Source organism: Mustela lutreola, chromosome 12 (assembly GCF_030435805.1).
Source record: "Mustela lutreola isolate mMusLut2 chromosome 12, mMusLut2.pri, whole genome shotgun sequence".
NCBI lineage: Eukaryota > Metazoa > Chordata > Mammalia > Carnivora > Mustelidae > Mustela > Mustela lutreola.
The window spans coordinates 19,386,987-19,404,677 of NC_081301.1; positions in this window are offsets into that span (position 1 = coordinate 19,386,987).

Below are 17,691 nucleotides of genomic sequence, written 5' to 3' on the forward strand. Positions count from 1 at the left end.
TATCACCAGCACCATCCTTGCTGTCACTAACACGGTCATCACCAGCACTGCCACCACAGAGGGGTGTGGGGAAGTGGAACGACAGCCCAAACAGGTCCCTCTGGCTCTGGCGGGTTCCCACCAACTTCCTGGCCCTTTATCCAACTGCCCGTAGGTCTCCCCAGCTGTCCCAGGGACACCACGAATTCAAGCCGCCCAAAACTGAACTGTCGCCTCCATCACTCCGACTTACTCCCCCACCAGTGCTCCTCTCCCACCTCCTACCCCCACAGAGGAGAAACACTTTGTCATTTACTGATATTTCTGATGACAAGGACAGGGCCTGGAGTAGAGGGGCTACTACTCTGTGCATATTTGCTGGATGAATGAATGAACGAAGTACGTACATGGGAAACATCGACAAGGAAGAACCTGCCCAAGAACACACCAAACACAGTAAAAAGGAACCCAAACCCAGGCCTCCTCCTCCGCCAGCCCTCCACGGGTAAAGCAGGCAGGAGGAGTGCCTGCGGGCCGGCCTGAGGCAGTGTCTGCCCCATCTCCCGCCCTCTGAGTCTCTTCCTGCCAAATGCCCAGCCTCCCAATGATGGAAATAGTGAGCAGCCCCCGCAGAGGCCCAAGGATGCTCATGGGCTCTCCTAGGAAGCTGGTGGGGGCGCTTCCAGCCACCGCGGCACGGTCTGCTGGGGCACTGAAGGTAGAGGGAAGCTCCCTGCCGAAGGGGAGGCGGCTCCTGCAGTCCCTGGGGCCGACTGCTGCTGGACCTCACCCACCAGGTTCCAGAGCTGGAGGGCTCTGGGTCACTTCCCACCACGCAGGTGGGAAGATGGAGGCCCATGGGCTCTCCAGACGTCACCCCATGGGTTGGCACAGTGCTTGGTCAACCACATGTCCTGAAGTCAGAAACAATAGGAGCTGTAGGAATATTCGCTCAGCCCCTTCTCCACCCATAGCACCGTGCTCTGGCCAAGAGAGACTTTCCTAGGTGGGGAGGTCTTAATGACCCACGATTTTAAATACAGGAGCAAGGAGGCCTAGCCAGGCTGCACGACTCGCTCAAGGTCACACGGATTCGAGTTCAGGCTGCAGCCCCGCAGAGTTCTGGCAGCTCACAGAGTCCCCTGGGATGCCTGCCCTACTCCCTCTGGATCTGGCCCTTGCCCTGGGGGGCCAGCCCCCTCCCACCCCCCGGGCACAGGTACTCAGCTGGTGCTGGGTGTAGAGGCTCACCCTGCCACAGCTCTCACCCACCGGCCCTCAAAGCCCCTTTCATGGGCCTGCTCCACACCCCACTGGGGAGGCCAGACAAAACCGCTAGTGTTGGGATTATTTTTCTATTTCCAGATGGATCTGTTTGCTGGCTCCATCCAGGGCCTCCCATCACTGCGTGGGGGCTGGGGGCCCAGTGCCCGGTTAATATTAGGAGGCAGCAGGAAAAAAAGGCAACCCAGTGCAGCTCCTCACAGAGCTCTGGGCTCATGTACCAGGGCAGCCTCAGAGGAATATTCCTGGGGCATTTAAGGGGGCCTGGCAGTCAGGCAGGCCACGAGGAAAAAAGAATTAAAAAAAAAAAAATTTTTTTTTTCAAGGAAGCTCTTAAATGGCTCATTTTGGGCTGTGGACCAGCAAGGAGTCCCAGGTAATCTGCAGGGCTGAACTAGGGACAATATTTTTAAAATTCAACCAGGCAGTCATTCATTTCACCTAGATCTTCTGAGCACCTACTATTGTCAGACTACGCATGGCACCCGGAGGAAACAAAGGTTCCTGACCCAGCCCAGGCTCTAACAGCGAGAAGGGCGTTAGATAGTCACACATGAGAACAGAAACTTACCGTGACAAAGTGCTTTGGAAAAGAAGGCCCAGATACTGATTGGCTCAGGCTTTTTATTTTTTATTTTTTTTTACCACCCAATCTAAACTAACTCCTTTTTCAAAAGAAGAAAAATCGTTCCAGAGAGGGACAGAGACTCTTGGGTACCCGGAAAGGGTACCAGAGCCAGAGCTGTACCCAACCCCCTTTGGCTGGGCCGTGGCCGAAGCCTATGGTTGTTCATGATCTTGGGGCGTTCCACAGAGATCAGGGTATAAGGGAACACAAACGATCAAAGCCAAGTGTACAAGAAAGTTATCGCCAAAGCTCATTAAGTCTGTCTGTTAATGGTAACATGACTCATTACTCTTACAAGAAAATCCCAGTCCCATCCCCAACTTGTTCTCCAGCTCCCAGACTGACAATAGACGTGGACCAACTGGTGCATGGCTGGGTGGGATGCTGGCGTGGGGAGACTGAGTAACAGCCCATGGGGTCTGGGTGGCCTCCGGGGAAACTCCCGAGGGAGATGTCAGCCTACGCCCTGAAGGAGGTTGTCCAGGTTCAAAGAGCCAAAGGGTAAAAGCAGCAGGTGGGAAAGGACCCATCCTGGGGCGCGGAGCGCACGGGGGAGGAGGGCACGGAGGAGGAGACAGGGAACAACACAGGCAGAAATCAATGACTCCTTGGCAGAGGCTTGTGGGGAAACTTCTTGGCCCGGTCAGGGGCCTGGATCAGAATCCAGGGCCAAATGAGGTCTACAGATGTTGTCACACTCAGGATCCTGGCAGGAGACGGCACACGCTAACGGGGTCAATTGAGAGAGCATTTATTGCCCCAGGCCAAAAAGACTAAGTAGTTTATAAATAATGATACTACTACTACTACTGATAATAATCAAGAAGATTAGGACCAAACTTTTCAGTGGAAATGTTCTAAGCAAGGCATCCCCAGAGGAGTGGGCAGGATTCGGGGAACCAGCCAGGGCTGGAGAAGTCCTTCGGGCTGGGGACAGGGACAAACCTCTGCCATCCTAGCCTCAAGGGGCTGAGGGAGGGAACGAGTTAGCAGCGTCAGGCAGGGGACAGGGACAAACCTCTGTCATCCCAGCCTCAAGGGGCCGAGGGAGGGAACGAGTTAGCAGCATCAGGCAGGAGCCACAGCCTTTGGAAAGCAACCATTGCCAAAGCGATGGCAGGGCGGGGCAGAAAGGGAGCAAACACCCCACTCTCTCTCCCTTCCTGCCCTCCCACCAGCTGGTGCCTCCCACAGACCAAACTTATTCAGAAGTTAGGGGGCAAGGGAGCCAAGGTGGAACCGTCCAGCCTATAGAGGTCAGCTGCCTGGGGCAAAGGGCAGGACAGGGAAGGGCAGAGAGTAATGGAGGACCCAAGATGGCGGAGAGAGAAATGAGAGTAGGCCTCCGGTTTCTGCCTATGCCCCAGGCGACACCTATGGGCATCTGAGCATGTGACCCCCGAAAAGAGGAGCTCAGATGTGCCTCCCACGGCCCCTCTGACTTCTCTCTTCTCAGAAGAGAAGAGAGTCACTTGTTCAACCTGACTTGAGCCCCAGCTCTGTGTTGGGGCCCTGCTGGGGTCCCGGGGACCCAGGGATTGTCAACACAGACCTGATTTTAACCTCAGGGAGTTTCAAGTCTGATGCGGAGACATGAATTTCTGCATCGAATAAATCTCTGGGAGGCAGGGTTAAGTGCTGGGGTACAGCAACAAGCCTTGATTCTCCTGACCTCATAGTCCATCCAGTTGGAAGGGACAGAAAACAAACAAGGAAACCCATAAATGTGGAATATGATTTTCTAAATACTGCAAGAAAAACAGAGCAGGTGATGTGGTTTGGAGATGATGAGAAAGATGGGGCCCGTTAAAGCCATTCGCCGCTCTATGAAAAACGGCTAAGACCTTCGTGGCACAGCATGGCGACCATTTCTATGTGCCGGGATCCCGTTAGGAATTTGGGCAGAGCACAGTGGGGAGAGTTTATCTCAGCTCCGTGAGATCTAGGGCCTCAGCTGGGAAGATTTAAACGACCGAGGGCGACCCAAACAGCTGGGGGCTAGAACCATCTAGAAGTATCTCCATTCACGTGCGGGAGGCGAAAGAATGACCCCCTCCCAAAGATGGCCTTGTCCTCATTCCCCCAGAACCTGTCTGTTCTGAAGGCACGGCCTTGCCTGCTAAAAGGGATTTGCAGGTGTGATTAAATTAAGGATTTTTGAAGTGATCCAGGTGGGGCCAATGTCATCACGGGAGTCTTTATAAGGGGAAACGGGAGGCAGGAAAGTCAAAGAAAAAGTTATGGCAAAGGAAGCAGGGTCGTAGGAGAGATTAGCAGATGCTACTCGGCTGGCTTTGAAGATGGAAGAAGTTCAAGGAAATGGGGGCATCACCAGCACCAGAAGGAAGGCCAGTCAGCGCCTTGATGTTCGCCCCGTTCGACGTCTGTGTCACTGCAGCAAGAGGAAGCTCCTACGACATGGCTTGTGCCTCTGCTGAGGGAACTGGAAAATGGGCTCAGCCCGGAGAGCTGACGGCAGCACTCACACAGGGCCTCACGCTCCATGTGGAGCAGGCTTCCTCACAGCACAGCGGCCTCGGAGCAGCCGCACTCTCCACAGGCCTGCAGGACTCCGAGAAGGGAAAAGGCCCAGGCCCCACGGCCCCTTGAGCCAGCCTCGGAAACCCCACCGTGTTGCTTCCGCACTACGCTTTTTGGTCAAGGCAGCCACAGATCTGCCCAGATACGAGGGGGAAGGGGCAGAGATGCCACCTCTTGCTAGGAGGAGGGCCAGGGAATTTGCGGCCATGTTTTAAAAATCACCACAAGACCAGTTTACATAGGGTGGCCCGGGAAGGCCCCTCTGAGGAGATAACATTTGAAGAGAGCCCCGAGGAGGTAAGGAAACAGAGCAAACCCAGGAGCAGAAAGTCCCAAGGAGAGGAAACAGAAGGGCTGAAGCCCAGAGGGGAGCCTGAGGCAGGCAGACACAGTCAGCCCCAGTCTGTGTAGCAAGTGGTCAATAGGGGGTCAAGCCCTGGACCCAGACTGAGAAGGTTCCAGAAGGAAGATGACTGGGCCTGAGATGGCCCGCGATGGAGGATTTGACAACCCTTCTCATGTAATTCCCACCTCCACAGGGGAATGAGGACTGGTCCCTGTGCTTCCCATTCTGGCCCTGCTGGCCTGGGGACCCCCCCATGGGGTCTTGGCAGATCTTGGCAAAGGCCTCTACTTTCTGGGTGTCCAGTGTGCTCTCTTTTCGTGACCCATGGCCTGCCCTTTCCTCACAGACGTCCTTTCGGTGCCTCTACTCAGTCAAGTCTTATGGAGGCCAGGACAAGTACACTTTCTCATGAGGGTAAGGAGAGCCAATGAGGAAAAGAATGGCGGAAGGGGCCCCAGGGCACCTGTCTCTGGAACTGGATACCCCCCAGGCCTGCCCAGCAGGCCACCTTTTGGGGCCCAATCAAAGCTTTCCTCCCTTTGACCCTGCCACTGGGGAAGTGGGAGGAGCCCCAGGGCCTGCCATTCTGGTAGGAACAGGAGAAAACACATCTGGGTGCTAAGATTCCAACACGTGGCACGGGACCTGGCACGTAGAAGATGCTCAGTTAATAACCCCCAAGTCAAGGAAAGAAAGAAGAGTTTCCTCTGTGACTCACACAAAGATGATTAAAAACACAGGCTCTGCTTTCTCCAGCCTTGCTTTCCAATCTTAATTTGTACCTTTCTGAGCCTCAGCTTCCTCATCTGTAAAATGGGGATCATCGAAGCAAGTTCTGGATTAGTGGGAGAGTTAAAGAAGATGGTCTCCAGAGAGACCTGATGAAGAAGAGGAAGCTGACGATAATGCTGATGAAGGTGATGGCCGAGGGCATGTCTAAGCCCCCAGCACGCACCAGGCGCAGCTTTCGAGACCCCTCTAAGAATCCGTCTGTTCTGTCCTCACAGCTCTAGGGAGCAATTCCAGATGAGGCTACGGAGGCACAGAGAGGGTAAGTAACTTGCTGAAGGTCACACAGTTGAAAAGCCGAGTAGCGTGAATTCACACCCTGAACGGCATTCTGCAGAGCCAAACACACAGGGAGCTCTCATTAACGGGCCAGCGGTCTGCCTGCTGGGGAACAGCCTTCTCTCCCCCACTGGGCGCTCAGCACCCTCATGGTTGGGACCGCTGCCTCCTGGACGTCTGCCTCCCAGCTCCCAGCACGGGGCTAGGCCCATAGGTCTGTTGCCTGAGTGGGTGTGGCACCCATACTACTGTCACTCTTCATCCTGCCCTTTACTGGGACAAGAATGCTCTCGGGTCATTGAATCCTGGTGCCACCATTCACAGGCCCTGAGCCTCAGTCTCCCTGCCTGTCAGTGGGGAGAATCAGGCTGCACAATGCGAAGTAGAGCAGTCGCCGAGAGCTCAGGGGTGTTAGCCAGTCTTATCATCCTCCAGCCAGGTTTCCTAATGGCCCCTGGTTCTGCAGGCACCAGGTCACCCTCCCGGGCAAAGAAGAGTTAACCGAGCTCTTTCTAGTGACAGGCAACTTAACTCCCATCTCAGATGCAGAGGTGGACGCCATCGCAGAGGTCAGGCTGGAATGCGAGAGGGGCCCTGGGCCACGTGCTCTCCAGCAAAGTGGCTACCACTTCGCCCAAATTCTTTCTTCTCCTGCCTTCCAGAACAGTGGTCATAGATACTGTGAAACAAGATCGGCCTCCAGTGGGACCGGGCTTGGGAGCATGTTGGGAGCAGGTGGGCTGAAGGGGTGTGATACAACCCCTCTCAGTGTCCATCCCAGACAACACAGAATCTGCTCTTTGACTTCCCCCAGAGGCCCAGAGAGGTTAAGGTCTCAGGCTGGTATCACACAGCTTATCTGGCAGCCAACTGGACTTTCTGAACCTGGAGGTCCCTAATTCTAAAATTCTGTGACACCTCCAAGCCCAGCTCGGCCTGACGTCACCTCCTGGGGGAAGGCGGGCAGCGATGGGGGTTCCTGGAGTTTTTCACATGACTCTCAGACAGGGAGCCCGGCCAGAGCCTCCAGTGTGGGGAGGGAGGGCAGCCATCAGAAAGCAGGATCGAGTACCAGGCCCTGCTCCTTTTGCTCCCTTGGGAGGATCAGTTGCTCAGAGGGGAAGAGGGCTCGGATTCCAGGGATGGAAGGCACTGGAAAGCCATTTCTCTAGTGCAGGACAAGGGCTCTCCCTTTTGCTCTCTCCACCTTGCTTCTTGCTCTGGCCTTCTCCATCTCGTGGCTTCTGTGTCTCTGTCCCTATCTTTGCCTGCCTGGCTCTGCATCACTCTGTCTCCTTCTGTTTCTTGTTCCTTGTGTCTCTATGTCTTATCTACCTGATTCACCCCCTTTCTTCTCTTTCATCGTCTCTCCGTGTGTCTTTCTGCATCCACCTCTCCTTTGCTCTGACTCTGCATCTCTCTCTGCTGTGCAAGGCCCTGTTTCTCTCTCGTTTCGGTCTCCCTTCCTCTCCCTCCCCTTCTGCCTTCACAGTCTCCCCTCTGCCCTGCCATCCAGCTCAGGTGAGTGGAGGTAACAGACCTGGGAGAGGAGAGTGTCACAGCGGGGTTGGCCCTGGGGAGGGCAGGGCAGGGCAATGGACAAGAGGCTACTGCACCTGTCCAGGCAAGAGTCCACAGAGTCCGAGCCCCGTAAGAGCTACAGGGTGAGGAGGACAGGATGACTGTGAGAAAGATGGCAAAGGAAGGGCCACGATAATGTTGTAGGGACTGGGAAAGGGCCAGACCAGGAAAATTTCCAGGAGGGGAGATGAGGAAAGTTATCTCAGCAAGAACAATTGCAAGGGGACTATTTGGGCTGAACTTTGGGCCCCTCCAGTGGAGGTGGAGTGAGGGTGGGCAAGAAGGGGCGGACACTGAGACCCAGAGTTTCAGCTGGGGCCGCCCTGGGGAGAGCCTGGAGTGCCGACCAAGAGCCTGGACTTCATTCAGCCCACAGAGTGTTGGCTTTTTATGTGAATGTGATGAAACACTGGAACTCTCCCCAGACAAATGTATATGCCCATGTAGGTGATAATACTATCTCATTGTACATTTCAGGGCGCTGAGGCTCAGAGAGGTTAAATAACTGACCTGTGATCATCCTGATAGTAACGGACAGAGCCAAGATGGCCAAGTGTGCCCAACTGCAAAACCCCAGGCTTTCTCCTATATGCCATCTCTTTCTCTTCCTGTCACCCAAAATGGCCATCAGACTGGCTGGCCTAGAAGTTCAGGAGACCCAGGAGTCTGTCCCGAAGGTTAGATGTGCAAGCCCACACCTGGCTCCCAGAGGACCCGCCAGGGCTCCACAGAAGCAGCGACTCCCTTTCCATGAGCAGAAGCACCAGAGGGGAGCATGAGATGTCCATGAACCTGGTGTCCATAGTTTTAGCTCTGCCCTTGACCATGGTCTCCTCAGCGCCCCTCCTTGGCTATGCCTCCATCTCCCTCTCTCCACCTGGGGGAGTTGGGCTCAAGGCTCCCAGACGGCCGTGCCAGCCTGAGTGCTTGCGATTCCTTGGCTGAAGGGAGAAGTCTTGGTGCCCTCTAGGCAGAAGCCTTGCCAAGCGAAGGGTTTGGCATGCCATCTTTGCCTGCTCTGTTTGAGGGTAACTGTCTTATTCCAACAAGGAGCCACCCCCAGGGTGGCCCACTCCAAATCCCAGTGACTCACTTACAGAGTGAGGGGCAGGCAGGCGGGAGATGTTTCTGTGGCTCTTGGCATCAGGCTGAGCCCACGGGCCCACGAGCCCACGCCGGGCGGGCACTTGTGTCAACCACTGGCTCCTAAAAATCGCAGGGCTGGGACAAGGTGGGACTGTAGGCAGCCCTCAGAGAGAAAGCTTGGCCTGTGTGCTCTGGGGAGGTGACCCGGGGGGACCCTGGGCCACTGCTCGGGGGCGTTAATGAGAGCTCCATCTGGTGCCATCCTCAACCAGTAGCTGACACTGACACAGCATTTCGGCGGGGAGAGAGAGCATGTGTGTGTTCCAAGGCTAGCAAAAGCTCAGTTTTTCCGAGCCGGAAAAATCCGTTCAAAGAAAGGAAAATTAAGGACGAGGAGCCGAAGATAGCCTGATTCATGTTTCCTCAGACTGGGCCTTCAATGGTTCACAGAAGATTATCTCCCTCGATGTGTAACTGGGGAGACCCGGGCTCAAAGAAGGTCGGGCCCCATGGGCCAGAATAGAAATGGGACCTCTCACCTCCCAGCCCAAAGGTCTGACCATTCTGCTGTCCTGCCTCCCTCCACCAGAAGTCAGCTCTGCCGTTAGCCCCAGTGGTATGTGCACCCCGACTCTCTGACCCGGCTTTAGAGTCAAGGCCTTCCTATCTCTGAGACCACACCATTAACAGTTATTTTTTACCAGGAGACGCTCCGGACAGGGGACCCACAGCCCTGCCTTCAGTGGGCTTATCACCCTTTCCGGAAGACAGCGCACTTTGGAAGTGGATCTAGGAAAACAATGCTTGCTTGGTATTTACAACGCACTAGGGAGACACAGACCTGTTTGAAGGGCTTTTCGTGGATTAGCTCATTTAATCCTCACAACACCCTATAAAGTACTGTCTGTGACTTATTTTACAAAAGAAGAAACCGAGGCACCCAGAGGTTAAATAACTTACCCTCAGTCACATAGCTAGAGAGTTAGGTAGAGAGGCCGTCTGGTTCTTGAGTCCACACCACAAAGGAGACATGGCATGGCAAGTGTTAGTACCTCCTCGGTGCCAGGAACTGTCTTCAGTATTGGATGGGAAGAATAGACATGGGGCTGCCCTCAAGAAACTTTTCATTCTTCCTTCATTTACTCGTCCATCCATCCATCCGTCCATCCATCCATCCATCCATCCATCATCCATACATCTATCCGTCATCCATCATTTGATCAATCAACCATCCATCCATCCAACCTTCTGTCACCCATCCACTCACCCGTGCATCCATCCATCTTCCATCCATCCATTCATCCATCCATCATCCGTATCTATTTTTACTCACTATTGTCTCCCCCATGCTCAGCACAGTACTCAGCACATAACAAACCCTGAACCAATATTTGCTGAAAGAGTGAAGAGCTGAACACATATTTGGACCCTAAGAGCGCTGGGTTCAAATCCATTACCCTCTGCCAGTCTTGGTGCCATGGGTAATGAACACCGCCCCAGTCACCTCACGGGATTCTTGAGAGGCCCCAGTGGTGAGCCGGCAAATGCTTTGCAAACAGTTAGAGGCTGTGCAGACACAGTCGCCATCAGGCTGCTGAGCGTCTATGCAGGCGCCGAGGCCTGCCGAGCTGTGTCTCTCTCGGGTCTGGCTGGTGAGACCTGTCAGACACTTCCCCTCAGCCTGCCAAGAAGCCCAAAAAGGAAAGGAAATGGACATTTAATGAGCATCCACAATGTGCCAGGGCCTTCACACACTTTAACTCTCTCTTCTCTTTTCTTGGACAGATCAAAGAAATGGAAGCCCAGAGAGGGCCATCATTTGCCCAAGGTCGCACAGCCAGCGAGGAGCGGAGCTTAGGTTTGAACCCTGGTCTGTGAGCTCCAACGGCTGAGCTTGTGACTATACCCAACACCACCTTCCCTTAAAGGGATGCTGCCGACTTCCTCTTTCCAAATCTCTTCAAGTCCCCACTGTTCAAAGTCACACAGCAAGCTCCTGGCAGAGCCTTTTAAAAAATGTTTCCATCTAGTTTTTGCATTGATTATTTCCTTTCTGCTTTATAGGAATTTTCCCCCTTTTTTTATTTGCAAAGGAAAGCCAATGTCAATGTTCTCCCCACACATGCGTTAACCCTTGTCTGACAGGCAGATTCTGAGCAGCCGTCTGGGGAGCGAGCGGAAGGTCAGCCGCTGGCCACAGCTTCCGGCAGGCCCTTTTCACAGACCCTTGCAATAGGTCACACACACGTGTGACCGTGCCATCTAACGCCATCTGTGGCAAAGGCCCCTGACCCCCAATTTACCAGCTTCCTATGACCCTCCACAGAGGCCAGACTTCTAAGACCCAAGCGGAAACCACCCTTTGACGCGGAGAGCCCAGGGAACAGTCCTCCTGGAGACCCTTCCCTGTGCCACAGGCTGGGACAGAAAAAGAAATCCCATAGCCGCTGCTCCTCGGCCACCCACTAAGGGCCTGGCACAGCGCTGGGCACCTCACCAACATCCTCTTGCTGAGTCTTCTCGATGGGAGGGGCTGGTCTTGATGACCCCATTTTACAATGGAAAGAGAAGGTGTGGCTCCGAGAGTGAAAGCCACCTGCCGGAGGCCACCCAACTGGCCAGGGGTAAACTGGTTCAAGGCAGGACCCTCGCTTCTAAGTCACTTTCAGTCCAGGGCTAAAAATAAAATGGCGAATGTGACATGGACAGGGTGTCTCCTCGGTGTGGGCGCCGTGCTCAGTCCTGGGGCCCTGCTCCAACAAGAAACCGGTGGCAGCCAGACCCAATTCTGCCGAAGACTTGCTGAGTGACCTTGAGTAGGTCGCCCTCCTTCTCGGGGCACAGAGTGTGCCCTGTGTGAAATGGGTGGGTTGATCACCTCAGGCTCTTGTGCTCTTTCTCATGTTCCCCTGGGTAACAATGTGCAAAGCAGAGCTTAGCAGCTGAGGGGAGGCTGAACTTTGGGGACCAGTACTGTGTGCCTCCTCCTGCTGCAGAGACCCCATTACCAGCACCCCAAGGGGCCACATTCCCGGAGGAGTTGGGGTACGCTGCGACGAACCGGCCCCGCAGCCTCGCTCTGCTCCTGACCCACAGCACCGAGTTGGGGGCCAAATTGAGGCATCGCAAGCCCTAGGCCAGACACCAAGGGAGGAGGGGAGGGCACCTGGCCTTCTGCACTGGTGGCCGGGACTCTCTCTGAGCCCAGCTCCTCCCTGCTGCCCCTCTCTCTGAGCAGCCCCCTGCCCCGCGCCGCGGCGCCCCCCGCCCCAGCCCCCTCCCGCAGGCTCCTTCTGGACTCGGCTCCAGCTCCGGCAGGCCGGCCATTTATAAGGCTCCACCTCACCCCTTTAAATTCTATTTTTTCAAACCACATTCTTGAACTTGGCAGATAACGTGGCAGCCCGACAAGAGCCCTATTTACTCGGAGAGCCGTGAATGGGCCCTTTATAACAAGCTTCATTAATATTTCTACCTATTGGCCAGCTCTGCGTTTCCTCCCCCTATACAAACAGATGCTCCACACAGAAAGACTTTTCAAATGCTCTTGTTGACTTTCCCCAAACAGGGAGGGCGGCCTGGCCGGCCAGGGTGTGTGAGTGTGTGTGAGTGTGTGTGCAGGGGAGGGGGCGGCCGTGGGTGTGCGCCCGCCCTGCCGGCCGGGTGCAGGAAGGAAAGAGGCCCGCTATTCACGGGCCGGGGCGGGCGGCCCGGGTGAGCTCAGGTATGCCGGGCTTCACAAAGGCACACTGAGCCCAGCCTGCTCCGTGAATTCCAGAGTCCTGGCCCAGGGAGTTGGACGTTCCCTTCTCAGCCCCTGCTGCCTAGCTGGGTGACCCTGGGCAAGTCCTTTATTCACTCTGGGCCTCCCTGGCTTTTTTGCTCATCGGGTCCACACCTCACTGCTCAAAGCATGGCCCATGCACCAGCAGCAGCAGCAGCATTCCCCCGAGAGCTGCTGAGAGGGCAGACCGGATCGGCCACCCTCGAGTCTGTGTCTGGAGATTCCAGGGCTGATGCGGGAGCATGAGAAGGTTCCAGAAGCAGCCGACGTGCAGCACGTGACTCCCCCCCCTCCCCGCTGTCCCAATCCCCCCACCCCGCCCTACTCCCCAACCATCAGAGCCGTCACAGGCCTTGCCTATCCTCGAGCAGGCAAACCAGGGCTGTGTGGCTCTGTGCTTTGTGACCCCAGACGTGGCCCATGGTGGGTGCTCAGGAAAGAAGTGAATAAACAGAAAAGTACATTGTCCGAGTCGGCAGGCTCGTGCTAATGGCAAAAATCCGTCCTCCTCGGCCTATGAGACATTGCGAGGAACAGTCCACTCCGTTGTTCAGAAGGTCACAGGGCTTCGGAAGGGAGCTCTGAATGTCCCAATGGATGGGGTGAGCCCCCTGTCCTCCAGAGACAGGCCAGCAGAAACAGGAGGACATGTGTGGACAGTTGGAGAAGGCTCTGGGTGCCTATGTGAGGGACATGCCGCTGGGTCGAGGAGGAAACTGGAGGGAGCATGGCGTCATCACTGAGCGTGCTCACAGAGGACATGGAGGCGCCTTGGCAGCAAGGCAGGGCTGAGTTCCAACGCTGACGGTGCAGTGGGGTGCAGGCGAGTGCTTTCCTCTCCCTTTCATTTGTTCGTGGGATAAAGCTTTATTCTAGGTGTCAGATCCTCTGCTGGTGCTTAGGACATGATGGTCAATAAAACAGACCTTGACCCCAGAGGGGAGAGACACAATCAAAAAATACATTTCTAAAAAACCACAAAATGCTGGAAAGGAAACAGAAGAGGGTGACAGAGAAAAGGTGTGTGTACGGGGCTGGGGGGAAACCTATTAGAGGAGTCAGAAAAAACATCATTGAAAGGTGACTTTTTGAATTGAAATCTGAAAACAGAGGAGCCAGTCATGTGAGGAGCTGAAGGAAAGGCGCTCCTGGCAGCGGGAACAGCATGTGCAAAGGTCCTGAAGCAGCAAATATTTAATGCTTTGGAAGGAGGTCAGTGTGGCAATAGCATTCCTCGTATGAGAGGGAGAGGGGCCTGTGGGGTGGTAATTTCTACCTTGCAGATGGGGGAGGGGAGGATGGCACAAAGTAGGTGCTCGTAGCATAATGTGTTTGCTCTTACCTGAATTTCAACCTCCTGTGGCTGCTCCAAGTCCCTATCAAGAGAGCTGCCTGCTCTTTCTATCTCTCGGGAGCAGCACGGGTAGTGCCTCACTCAGCCTGGGCCATGGCCCGAACAGGGTCAGCTGAGCTGGAGGGGATTGAATGAGCTGACTGTGTGCATCTTGGCTACCTACATCATACCTTTTTGAGGAGGGGGTGGCCTGCCCTCTCCTGAGACACCCACCCAGCTTTGGCTAGCCTAGGTGGCTTGGACAGATCCCTGATCCCCTGCCTAGCTCTCAGCAGCCAAAGACCAGACCCTTTTTGGAAGTACGTAGTCCTCTGGCCAGCCCACACCCCACTCCCTGGCCAGCCCTTAAGTACCAGGTTGGAAATAACCAGTGTTCTCCACCCCTGGGGGCTGTGGGCTCGCCCACCACAGGGGCCGAGGTGGCTGGGTGGAGTGGGGCAAGAAGCCTGTCCCAGAGAGGCCTTTTGGATTCTTCCAGCTGGGAGGCCCCTTCTCTCAGGCTGTGGCTGGGGAGGGGGGATGCCAAACTGGTTCAAATCCTAGATTTGCCGCTGAGTTCTGAGGAGCCTTTCAAAAGCTATATTAGCAATTTGAGCCTCAATTTTTTTAAATCTATAGAGTTGGGGCACCTGGGTGGCTCAGTCAGTTAATCATCTCACTCTTGGTTTTGGCTCAAGTCATGATCTCACAGTCATGAGATCGAGACCTGCGTCCAGCTCTGCACTTGGGGAAGAACCTGCTTAAGATTCTCTCTCTGCCTCTCCCTCCGTCCCTCCCCTTGTCTGCGCTCTATCTCTCTCTCTTAAATAAATAAATAAAATCTTTTTTTTTTTTTTTAATGGAGTTGATCACCCTCTCTGAGGGTTGTCGGGAGAATTAAATGAACAGTAACTGTAAAGTGTAAAGTGTAAATCACAACGCACATGGAAGAGTTCATGGTTTGGGGGAGCAGGTTCCTGTGGTATTCAAGGTCATGAAAAGACAGTTCTAGTGGCTGGCCCCAGCTCTACCACTGGATAGACCGTAGCACTTCTGAGAGCCTCAGTTTCCCCAACTGTAATCTGGGTCCTTGTCCCTGCCTCCAACGGATCCATTGTTAGGATCCAATTAACTCAAACAACATAATTATTGAGCACCTACTGTGTACATCGCTCATGGCATTATAGACATCTCGCACCGCTTAGGTCTTCTTCCCTTCTTTGACTTCGTGGAATCTTTTCCTGAGGACTCAAGACAAGCCGAGGATATAAAACCAGACAACCAGACAAAGGAGAGGGCGGAGAGTGGTCAGAGGTGGGCTCCATGGTCAGGTAGTCAGTCAAAAACCTGCTTCGGTCTCTTCCTGTCCCAAGTTATTTAGCCTTTGCAAACCTCAGATTCTCCATCCATGAAACAGGGAGAATGTGACTACCGCAGAAGTCTATTGTGATGATTAAATGACACTAGTGGATAGCGACAGCTCAGTCCTTGGCCCATTGTGATTTGTAATGCCTGCTGCTATTAGAAGAATCAGCCAATACATACAGCCGTATAATAGTATAAATACCACTAGTAGCCATAGTAGTGATGGTGGGAGTAGAAGTAATAGGAGGAGTCATAGTAGAAGGACTACCAGCAGAAGTACTAGTGGTAGTAGTTAGAGGTCCTAGTACTGGTAGTTGCAGCAGGAGAATCGGTACAATTGTTGCAGTGTGGGTAAGAAGAAGTAATAGTACCAATAGTCGTGGTAGAAGTACCATGGCGTTACTAGCAGTAGTACTAGTTGTACTGGTAAACAGTGATAGCAATAGTAGTAGAAGTACTAGTAGCAGACAAACTGGTAGGACAGTGGTACTAGTATTGCCCAAGAGGGCACATGTGCCAGGGCGAAGTAGGAAAGCTAGGAGAATTCAGGCCCTTTAAATGCTGGGTAGGAGGGGCACGTACCCACTCGTGGAAATGGGAAAGGAGACGGGTCCGCACAGATGGATCTGGCAAGAAGAAATGAAGGAGAGCGAAGCCCGAGAAACGGGTACGAAGCAAATCCTTCTGGTCTTGACAACAACACGACTCTGTCTCTGGGGCAGTCTTGGGGTCACAGAAGTTGCATCCCCTGCCCCCAGCTTCCCCCAGGGAGGCAGGCGCAGTGTTTGCTCCCGGGTATCCCAGAGCCCTGGACCACGCAAGGCTTGGGAACCTTGGGTCCCTTGTCTTCCTCACTTACGTACGGGGACACTGAGGCTCTAGGGGGTTGCGGGGCGGGGGGCACTGTTCTCCCTGGGTAACAGAACAGGGATGGTGATGGGCACTTGGGAATGTGTTGGGAAGCTTTGAGGGTTCGGCTTATGTGGGATCCCTGGTCCATCTTCTCAGCTGCCAGAGGGGCAAGTCAGCAGCGGGGCCTGGCACCCGCCCAGGCCTTGGGAACTCAGTGTCCTTTAGGCTGATACAGTGGGTGGGGCTTCCTAGGAAGAGCCTGAAGTAGCACAAGAAGAGGGCAACAGGGCATCCTCAGGCTCTGCTCATCCAGAAGAGTGAGTAAGACAAATTCTTACCCAGGACTGTTGCCCAGACTTCCATGGAAGCTTCTGGCTTCTGGCAGTCTGAAGCATAATTCCACCAGTCTTTCTGGCCTTCAATCCTAGTAAGCAAGAACTTGCTCTTCAACTTGTTCCACCCTCAGTCTTTGGTCTTTTAAAGCCTATCTCAATGCCACCTCCTCCAGGAAGCTTTCCCAGATTCCCTGGACCTTGCTTTCTGGTCAGGATTCACTTGCCTTGCCTGTGCTCCCATGCCATTTGGTTCCAGCTGCTATGAGGGTTTCATTTAACAGGCATGCCCAGAGTGCCTACTCAGGTTCACTGATCAGTCCCTGCCCACAGAGCTTAGGGTTCTCTGAGACAGACAGATGCTGACACAATGGGTGAAGGCCATGAGGTTGGCAGGTCTAGGAGGCTGTACGTCCTCAGAGGACTCCTCGCCATCCAGGAGGGTTTCCGGATAGAGGACGCAGCCTCTGTGTTCATAACCAAATGACACTGTGGCTTGTTAGCACCTAGTTTGTGACCCAGCACATTGTAGGTGCTTTGGGCATGCTTAACTAACATTCAGATTGAATATGCAGTGGCTCACACATTGGAGAGTTCCCTGTCACCTGTGTGGAAGAAACCTGGGAGGAAGGAAAAGTCTGGAAAACTCCTAATGGAGCCCCATAAGCCTTGTGGGTAGGGCCTGTGGGCCGTTCTGCTCTGTTTGGCCTAGGAATTCTCAATGGATTCCAAGATAGAAATGAAAAGAGGGAATCTGAGGACCACAGTGACATGGCTCATTGGGAAGTTTGGTCCCAAGAGAAAGGGTATACTAGAAGAAGCTAACACAAGGTCTTTAAATGCCCATCACAACCTGAGAAATCACTATCAGTATATAGGGCCCAACACACAGGCTAGATGGAATGACTCTGGTCCTCAAGAAAAACTGAAAGCAAAGCTGTCAACCCTGCTATTCATTAGAATAATCTGGGATGGGGGGGGGGGCGCCTGGGTGGCTAAATTGTTAAGTGTCTGTCTTCAGCTCAGGTCATGATCCCAGGGTCCTGGGATCAAACCCCGTGTTGGACACCATGCTCTGCAGGAAGCCTGCTTCTCCCTCTCCCGCTCCCCCTGCTTATGTTCCCTCTCTCACCATCTCTCTCTTTCTGTCAAATAAATAAATAAAATCTTAAAAAAAAAAAAAAAGTCTGGGGTGTTCTGAAACCACTGACACTCAGGACCCTGCGTGCAAACCAATTAATCAGAATCTCTGGGGGGTGGGGATTCTGACGCCAAGGCTGGAACTCCACTGCCTTAAAGTAGCAGTGGACATTCCCCAGGGAAGAAGGCTGGGCAGTGTGAAAGCCAATATGGGAGCTTGTTTCCACAGAGATGGTGGATCCAAGGCAAGTTGTATACTTTAAAGGTCAACTTCAGTTACCCAAGTTCAGCTTTGAGGAAGAGCTCACAAAAGGAAGCTGCAGAGAGCAGGGGAGAGAACACAGGCTCTGGAGATAGACAGATCCCCACTAT